This window comes from Cupressus sempervirens, chromosome 5 (assembly GCF_028749045.1).
Source record: "Cupressus sempervirens isolate cs-2001-9-10 chromosome 5, ASM2874904v1, whole genome shotgun sequence".
Taxonomy (NCBI): Eukaryota; Viridiplantae; Streptophyta; class Pinopsida; order Cupressales; family Cupressaceae; genus Cupressus; species Cupressus sempervirens.
Window position 1 is genome coordinate 68,126,324 of NC_143122.1, and position 10,085 is coordinate 68,136,408.

Consider the following 10,085-nt stretch of genomic DNA (forward strand, 5'->3'; position numbering starts at 1 on the left):
TTAGTGAGCCTCAGGTAGGGGAATGACCCCTAACTTACCTCTTAGATACAAGAATGCATCCTTAGGTAATGGTTTGGTGAATATATCAACAATTTTTTCTTTTGTATGGACATATTCCAATCTGATCTCCTTATCCTGCACCAATTCTCTGACAAAGTGATACTTTATTGCAATGTGCTTGGTTTTTTAATGCATTATTGGATTCTTAGATATGTTGATTGCACTTGTATTGTCACAAAACATCACAATAGGTTCTTTGATTTCCACCTTCATGCCTTCCAATAATTGTTTGAACCAAACAATATTAGAATAGTTTACTACTATTGCAACATACTCTACTTCTGTTGTGAATTGGGATGTGCAATTTTGCTTTTTACTTGTCCAAGAAACTAACCTCTTTCCAAGAAAGAAAGCTCCTCCACTTGTACTCTTTCTATCATCAATGTTTCCTGCCAAGTCAGCATCAGTAAACACTTTCAAATCTAGATTACCTCCAAATTTGTACCATAATCCATAATCTTTAGTTCCTTTCAAATATCTCATGATCCTTTTTATTGCCATCATGTGATTCTCTCTTAGTTTTGCTAAAAATCTTGCCACAATACCAACTGCAAGAGCAATATTTGGCCTTGTATGAACTACATACTACAACTTTCCAATCATTAATCTATATAATGTCTAATCCACCTCTTTTGATTCATCATCCTTGGTAAGCTTTAGACCAGTGCACATAGGAGTTCCAACTAATTTATAATCCTCCATACCAAAAAAATTCAGTATCTCCTTGATGTATTTAGATTGAGTGATGGAGATACTATTCTTACTTTGTTGAATTTGAAGACCAGCAAAGAATTTAATCTCACCAAACATTGACATCTCAAATTCCTTGTTCATTTGCTCTAAAAATTCTTTGCAAAGATCATCATTTCTTGTAAACAAAGTGTCATCCACAAATATTTATGCCAAAACAATCTTGTTATCTGGTCCTACCTTGATATACAAGCTATTGTTATCATTAGTTCTCTGAAAACCAATTTGAATAAGATAGTTATGCAATCTTTCATACAATACTCTAAGGGCTTTTTTCAGACCATACAATGCTTTGTGTAATTTGTAGACCATGTCCTTCTTGTCTGGATCAACAAAACCTTCAGGCTATTCAATGTAGACTTCTTCATCTAGTATATCATTGAGAAATGTTGATTTAATATCCATTTGATATACTTTAAATTCTTTGTATGCAGCATATGCAAGTAGGGTCCTGACACCTTCCAATCTTGCAATAGGAGCAAAAGTCTCTCCATAGTCTATTCCTTCTTCTTGAGAGTATCCTTTACATACCAGTCTAGCTTTGTTCCTTGACACCTTACCATCATCATTCAACTTATTTCTGAATACCCACTTAGTTTCAATCACATTCTTATCTTTAGGCCTGGGTACAAGAGTCCATGTTTTGTTCGTCTCTATTTTCTCTATCTCTTCATTTATAGCCTCAATCCATCTTTCATTTTCTAATGCATCTTTGACACTTCTAGGTTCAAAGTCAACAAGTAAACAAGTACCTTTTAGCTTACTTCTTGTCATAGTACCTTTAAATTTATCTACAATGATCTAATTTGGTGCATGATGTCTCCTGACATACTTGGCTAATATAGGTTTCTTGCCTTTTGAATGAATTGCATTGTCATCCTCTTGCACTTCAACCTCAGAATCTAGTTGTTCTGGTTGAACTGACTATTGCTCAGGTCCTTCAGACTCAGTAGGCATTGGCTTGGTAGCATCTGAATGTGACTCAGGTTCAGTTTGAACTTCTTGCAACTCGATTATTGAAGACTCGAGAGTAGAAGGTTCTTGATTGACAGATGTATCTAGCACTATATCAAGTTCAATGAAAACAAATCTCCTATAATCTTTTGGTTACTTTTTGCTATCTTCTTCAATCCTTTCTACAAAACTCATCCACTTTCACATGTGCACTTTCTATGACTTTATGAGTAGACAAATTCAAACATCTATATGCTTTACTCTTGCAAGAATATCCCAAAAATATTTCTTCATCACCCTTCACATCAAATTTACCTTTTCTAGATTCTTTCAGAATATAACATTTACTTCCAAATATTTTTAGGTAACTTACATTAGGTTTATAGCCATACCATAACTCATAGGGGGTTTTGAATGAGTCCTTCTTCAATTGTAATTGGTTCAAGGTATGAACTGCAGTGTTGATAGCTTCCTTCCAGTATTTGATAGCAATATATTTTTCAATCATTAAAATTCTTGCATAGTCCATGATAGATCTATTCCTTCTTTCAGCTATTCCATTTTGCTTGGGTGTTCTCGGTGCTGATACCTATCTTTTGATTCCCCTTTCAATGCAAAAGTTATTAAATTCATGAATGATGAACTCACCACCTCTGTCTGACCTCAAGCATTTTAGTCTTTTCCCTATTTCCTTCTCTACTCTGTCCAAATACCATTTGACCTTCTCAAATGCTTCTGATTTCTCTCTCAAATACATGATAGTCATCATTCTAGAGTAATCATCAACAAAAAGAATGAAGAACTTTTCTCTAGTATAGCTTTCAATTCCAATAGGTTTACACAAATCAATATGCACAATTTCCAAAACTTCTTCAGACTGATAGTTCTTACTTTTAAAGCTAGTTTTTCCCATCTTACTAATCTGATAATTCTTGCATAAACCAACCTCAAGTTTTTTTATACTAGGAATGCCTCTTACTATCCTGAATTTGCTTATTTTTACCAGATTATCAAAGTTCACATGACAACCTTTTGTGCCATAACCAACTTTCTTCAACTTGAGCAATAAATCCTGAACATTCACCAAGTTCAAGATAAAACAAGTTACCTTTTGTTTGTATGCCTGATCCAATCAACTTTCCTTTTTCATCCAACAGTCTTTCTTTTCCATGCATGAATTCTACTTTGAATCCATTATTGAGTAGTTGTGCCACACTCAACAGATTGTGTTTTAGACCTTCAACCCAGTAGGCATTATTACATACAAGCTCTTTGGTTAGTGAGATTCTTCCTCTACCTTTTATGCAACAAGGTTCATTATTATCAAATCTCACACTACCACCATCATAGTCTTCAAATTGTTCAAACTTAGTTTTGTCACTAGTCATATGATGAGAACAACCACTGTTTATGATCCATGTATCATTTTTTATGAGAGATAAGTGTCATTTTATCTTCTTCATCATTATCAAATTCATCTTTCACAGCAATGTAAACAATTTCATCTTCTTCTTTATCAAAATCATTAGAATTCTTAGCCATGAAACATTTTTCTTACCTTTGTCCTTGAATGATTTGAAGTTTTTCTTGCCATTGCACTTATGACCTTTCTTCTCATCCTTGTTTTGCTTGTTTGGGCACCTAGCAACAATATGTCCAATTTTCTCACATGAAAAACATATTAGAAGAACCTTACCTTTGTACTTTCCTCTACCTCTAGAATATTTCCTTCCTAGTAGAGCTTCAACCACCTCAAGATCACTGTCAACACTCTGTTTTGATTCTTCTTCACTTTTTGACTAAGATTCCTTTATCTTCTTGACTTTCTCTTTGAGTGAAAGCTTGGCTTCAAATGCTGATTCAATATTCTTGGAAGTTGGAACATAGTTGTCATAGTTATCTAGCTCAAATGCAATCAATCTTCCTACTATTGCTTCTAAATTTATCTTATGATTTGCTTCACATCTTCTTTCTTGAATTGCAAAAACTTTAATTGCATAAATGGGAAGTAATGTTCTAAGAACTTTACTTACAACTATTTCCTTCTCAATGTCTCCTCCAGAAGCCTTGATTGCACTGACAAGTACTTTGACTATTTCAACATATTTGGCGATATTTTCATCCTCTCTCATCCTCATCTGATCAAATTGTCTCTTAGACTTTTTCTTTGGCTCTAAACACATTATCATCACCTCCATAGATATCTTTCAGTTTGTTCCACATTTCAAAGATAGTTTTGTAGTCCTTAACATCATCAAATTCTTCATAGCTTAGGGCAGATGCAATGTCTATCATCATGGTGTTATGAGTCTTCTTCTCAGCAATTTCATTAGTAGATAATGTGCTAGAAGGAGTTACATATGCTTTATCAAGATATTTCAATCCTATATCTCCAATGGAAGCCAGATGGAGTCTCATGAGACCTTGCCATGCTGAAAAGTTATCCCTGTTAAGCCTTGGAATTTCCCTCTTGTAAGACATCCTAATATTTAGCTTAGATCCTTGAAATCCTTCCTACAAGGACCAAAAGCTCTAATACCAATTGTTGAAAATATAGATGGAGTAACTGAGAGGGGGGGTGAATCAGTTACCACAAAAACAAATCCACAGATCCCTTAATTGTATTATAAACTTAGTTACTACTGTCACTTGCTAGCCACACAGAAAAATGTTGTAACTCTGTAGATGTACTGTGTATTAACTTATTACTAATCTTTAAGCATTCACAAAGATTTAGCATGCATGCATAAAAGAAATAACATTAACACAAGAGACATTGGATTTAACGTGGAAACCCAATATGGGAAAACCCACCAAGTAACTAGCTACCAATTTTCACTCTTCTAAAGTGAGCCCTATTAGGAGCCAACCCTATTAAGGGTTACAAAAAACATTGTTAGGTGTGACCCTGTTAGAGGATTTAAACACCCTACTAGGAGTGGCCTTGCTAGAAGACTTGAGAACAATTCAATAGAACTGTCCACCTTGTTAGAGGATTTACAAAAATGGCTGTTAAACCAACTCTGTTAAGAGATTTAGGAATCACTGCTACAATGATGAAAAAGTAACAATGAAGTGACCTAAATGAGATGCAACTGATCTTTGTTGTTACAGATATTTTTTCTGCTTCACTAGATCCTCTCTGATCAAATACACCTTTGCTGCTCCTCAAGGATATCTGATACTTCTTCTAAAATTTCTCACACCTTCCTCTTCACACAATTAACTCACTTGCATGCTTGCTCATTACAATTTAGATTTCACAACTAGACCTTTTATTTATACCATACGAATTGTCCAGTCGACTCATTTACAAGTTACAATTACCAATAATCATTACATCATTCGGCTACAAACATTAAATGAAACAATTAAACTTCATTTCTCAAATTAATGAAATCCTTCATTGGCCAACCCTACTCGGTAAACACTACTTCAGAAATGATTTCCAGTGTTAACCAACTAAAGGTCAAGAAACACTGAGAACTTTGCAAAATCCTTTGGAGACCGAGTGAACTCGGTAAACACTAACTTTCCTTCGCTAACCTTGTGAGCTAGGTAGAAACTGACTTCTACCATAAAATCCTTCATCGCTTGAGTGAGCTCAATAGAAACTGTCTCCACAATGTAACTACCAGGAACACTCGGTAGACTTTGTAAATCACTTTGCTAACCATTTGAGCTTGATAGAATCTGTCTTTTTCTTTGCTAACCAATTGAGCTCGGTAGACTCTGTCTGATAACTAATATGATATTTGTGTAACATCAAAGACAAAACACAATTGCACAATTGTATCCAACAGGGCACAATGCGCCCTTGATTGGACCTATTTTGGGTCTCCTCTTTGGGTCCCATGTCTCAATATGTTCAAGGTAGTTAATTCTTAGGCAGGTCGGTCTATGGGAGTTAGTCAATTTTGAGCTCTATATAAAGCCTTCAATTTTCTCCATTTCTCATATCTCAGATCATATCAAGAAATCACTCTAGTGCTCAAGCTCTCAAGTGTTCAAGTTTCAAGCGTTTAAGTCTTCAAGTATCCATTCAAGCATTCCTTCCATTGAAGATCAAGGATTCAATCATTCAAGAAATTGACGGAGTTTATCTTCAAGATCTCGAATCCATTCAAGATCCTTTGTTTCATCTTCTACGTGACCCATTCATCTTCATCTTATTGATCCACATCAATTGGTGAACTAAGAAAATTGCATTCAATTTGAGAGATCCACCTATTGTCAGGTGAATTCATACATTTACTTTACATTCATGCTATTTCAATTATTTTAATTCAAGGTTAATTCCTAATAGGGGTTTGACCTAGGCAAACCCCCCATCAACAAAAAAAACCCTTTTAATTGCAAGTTGATAGTATTGAATCGACGAATAGGTTATGGATTTGAGTACCATTTTAGGATTTCTTTAGAAATATAAAATTAGAATCAATGTCACACATAGTAAATCAAGGGCACACTACACACCCGTTGCTCCATTTCGCCCTTGACAGATCACACATTTTTGAGTTTTGTCCATTGCGCAATTTCAGGCTTGGATTCGATGATTTCATTCATTCAGATTAGAATAACAAGCATAAAGAAGATTCTAAAGGTGTGTTCTTTACCTTCTTTTCCTTTTCAACACATTTACTTATATGTAGCTCTAGCTTCTTACATTCATCTAGGGTTTTCAAGGATTTGGATACCTTTTCCCTATTCTTCCTAGACCCATTTTCAAGGATTTGGATATCTTCTCCCTATTCTTCCTAGACCTAGTTTGCATTAGTGCTCCTTACTTATTTGGGTTAGCACTAATCTCTTTAGACCTAGTTTTTTAAATTGGGATTGAAAGGACTCATCTCCTTGACTTCCCTCCCTTTATATGCATATGTATGTGTAGATTATGTGATGAACTTAGGATCTTATCCTTGATTCACATTTCCTACCACACTGGGGTCAATGTTGATTAGTGGTGTTGCCTCCATACCCATTCCAAAAGCTCTACCCTTGGACCTTTCCAAAGGAGTCGTCCCTTTAGACATTGCACCCTTATTAGTTGATTGGAGGCACATGAGAGGGGAGACAGTTGAAAAAGTCAACAAAATCTATGTCCAACATCATGATTGTTTTACACATACCAACATTATGAAAATATTCTATGTCAAAGTTGATTATTTAACTATTAATTTTGGGGCAGAATTATGCTTTATTTGTTTCTTAATGTACAAGAGCTTTGATGGAGTTAAAGTCCTTGTCTTTTGTCGAAACTATAAGATAGAATTCTTCTATGTCCAAAGCATAGTGAATGGACATTTTTTATATGTTTGGAAAGCGTTCTTGATGGTCTTTGCCACCTATCTGTGAAAACATTCAAAAGCATTGGTACAAAAAAAAATGTCAAAAGTAACTACTTGGACCCAAGACAATTGCATATTTACATGTGATACAAGATTAACCAAAATTCTACTCATTTTGAACTAATATTCAATATAAAGGAAAACATATCCAAAAGTAATTCATCTAATGCTATGATGATATTAATAAAATGAAGTTTTGTTATTTTTTTATAATTGTTGGAGCCACTGCATATTACTACTCTTGTGGGATTATGAATAACTTGACATAAACCTAAATAGAGTTGTCTCTATTGACAAAGAAAAGTAGATACTATTGGGCAACACTTTTCCAAACAATAGTATATCAAACACTATTTGGAATAATCATGTCAATGGTTGTGATAAGGACACCTACAAATGACATTGACATATGCAATTTAGTTCAATGCATACACAATCTCATTTTGTATGTTCTAATGTTCTTTTTACTGTATTTCAACTAAATGGTGTATCTGATGTACTTGATGACCAACCTTGTCTTTGTATTGAAAAAAGTGAAACACACACAAAGATGATTGAAGAATGAATTGATTTACACTAACAAAATAAAAAGCATAGTAAGGTGATTCAATATTTGAGAAGGATTTGTTTTAGAGTTATGAAATAAAAATCATACTAAGGTGATTCAGGGAGAAACAATAACAGTTCATCAAAATTTTAAAAATGTATATTACTTTAGAGTAAGCACAAGGATCAACAAATTAAACAATTGAGAAGAGGCTTAAGATAAATGAAAATATATGGCATGAGTAGTTGCAAATAAAATACATATTTTCCTTTCAAAAACCTAATTTGTACTTTTAATCTTGATATTTTTGACACTTAGTTCCACCTTTGCATTGGGAGGTCTTCTTCCACATTGACAATGTATGCTTATGGAAAATTTTTGAGTTAAATTTATGCCACGAACAAAATGAGCCCCCTAACTTTAAGCATATAACATTTGAAAAATAAGTAAATATCTTTCAAATTGTAATTTTAACTATAAACAAGAATCATAAGAAGACAACAAAAACAACACAAGATTTTTTCAAAATTCACAACTATTCAGTATTCACCCAACTTCTTTGCATTACAAAGAGAGGACACACTAATTTAACTCCATTAGAAAATTACCCTTTTTGATAGATGTCACAAAATCTTATTTTTTCCATTTTTGGTAACTTTGAAAACAACTTCTTAAAAATTATGTTTTCTGCTAAAGCTTCCCTAAATTAAGATAAAAATAATTGTCAACTAATCTTTGAAATCAAAAACATGATTTCAAATTTATTCAAAATTTTCATTTTCTAAAAACTCAACAAAAAATAATATGAAAAGCTAATTTTGGAGGCCCAAATGAACTTTCTAGCTCCCAAAAAATGTCAAAACAACCATCACTTGGTTGGTAAACCTAATGCCATCTTCTAAAGAATCCAACTGTCAAATTTCAACAAGATTAGATAATTAGGTCAAAAGTTATGACCGCTAGAAGTCCCTCCATCAAATGCACAATTATTAAAATAATAAAAAATGTTTCATTCTAAACTTACAAATATATCTAGATTTTTTTTCTAGATCAACTTTTAATAATTGTATGACTCAAAGGAATGCTATCTATCAAATTGCTTCAATAAGTACTTTGATCCTTCTCTAATTTGGAATGGAAAATAGTATAAATCATACTCTTTACCAACATTTGGAAGATAATCAAAGTTTCTACAATCAAACCCTAAATGAGTGACATAGGTGGAAAAAAAGAAAAAGAAACCAACTACCATACCTACAAACAAATAGAAAACAAAAATAATTAAACAAATATATGAAATCAATACAATCACATGAACATGGTGTCATAGTAATAAGGGATTTCTAGCTAAATTTGAGTATTATGTCATTTACATAATCTTATTAGGTTTTGAATGAAACATCCAAGAATAAATTTAGTGATAGAAGTTATGGGAATCTAGTCATAGATCTATAAAAGAGAAATAAGGAAATCAAGTGAAATCCTACAATCAAACTCTAAATGGATGAGACATACATACGTAGAACTAAAAACAAACCACCATATCTACTACTAGAAAGTTGAAATCAAAATAGTCATATGAACAACCATGCTTTGTAACAAATAACAAACAAGAAAATCTCTAGAATTAATGCTCGAAGATAAATGAATCCTTAAGTACAATGAAATAAAAGAGGTTTAAAAGTAGACTCATTGCAGATGCAATAATGCATACCCATATTAAAGAAATGCGTGATAGAGAATTATGTGTAGAATTTATCATATAATTGAAAGAGATCTTATCCGAGGATGGTCAAAACAAACACCAAACAAAAATGTGAAACACAGTCTATTAAAATAAAGTCACATGATTGAGCTGAATAATAAAAAAGATTAAAACATGATATATAAACAAAATATAAAAGTACAAACTAAGGCACCTACTCGAATCTAGAAATGTCACCTATATCCTAAACAATAATATTATAAACATCATTCAAATTTTCATTCCCCCTCTCATAATTAGTGTGGACTTTTGAAAAAAAAATTGTCCAAAAAACAAAGTGAAAGAGCCACAAACAATGAGAATACATTAAGAAAAATTAGGAAAAGTTAATAATACTAAACCACATGTTAGCATCCTTCACAAGATTTTTCCAAGGAAAAATCAAATTCCAATTCATACTTTGAACATATACATTAGTCTGCACTTTATAGAAAACATGAAATTACAGTTATGAAATGGACCCATATCCCTTTTCTTTTCATAAGTTTTCGAGCGACTCTTCTTCGGAAACAAGGATAACTTTAGTGGCTAATATTCACCAATTGGCTAATCTCACTAAACGGGGAAACCAAAATTAGCTAATTTTTGTGCACATTTTGGGTGTCCATGTCGCCTGCACTTTACCAAAATTGGGTCCCATGCTTAGGCCAATCACCAATAA

The 10,085-nt window shown here is 33.1% G+C and overlaps 1 long non-coding RNA gene across 1 annotated transcript in view; it reads right to left on the reverse strand.

Annotated features, from left to right (window-relative positions):
• Window positions 1-8,272: 8,272 nt before the first annotated feature.
• Window positions 8,273-10,085, reverse strand: part of LOC149554584 (uncharacterized) — a 29,997-nt gene continuing 28,184 nt past the window's right edge. Inside the window, exon 3 of the long non-coding RNA XR_016364389.1 lies at window positions 8,273-8,570. This is a non-coding gene — a long non-coding RNA (uncharacterized LOC149554584). The remainder of the gene's footprint in view (window positions 8,571-10,085) is intronic.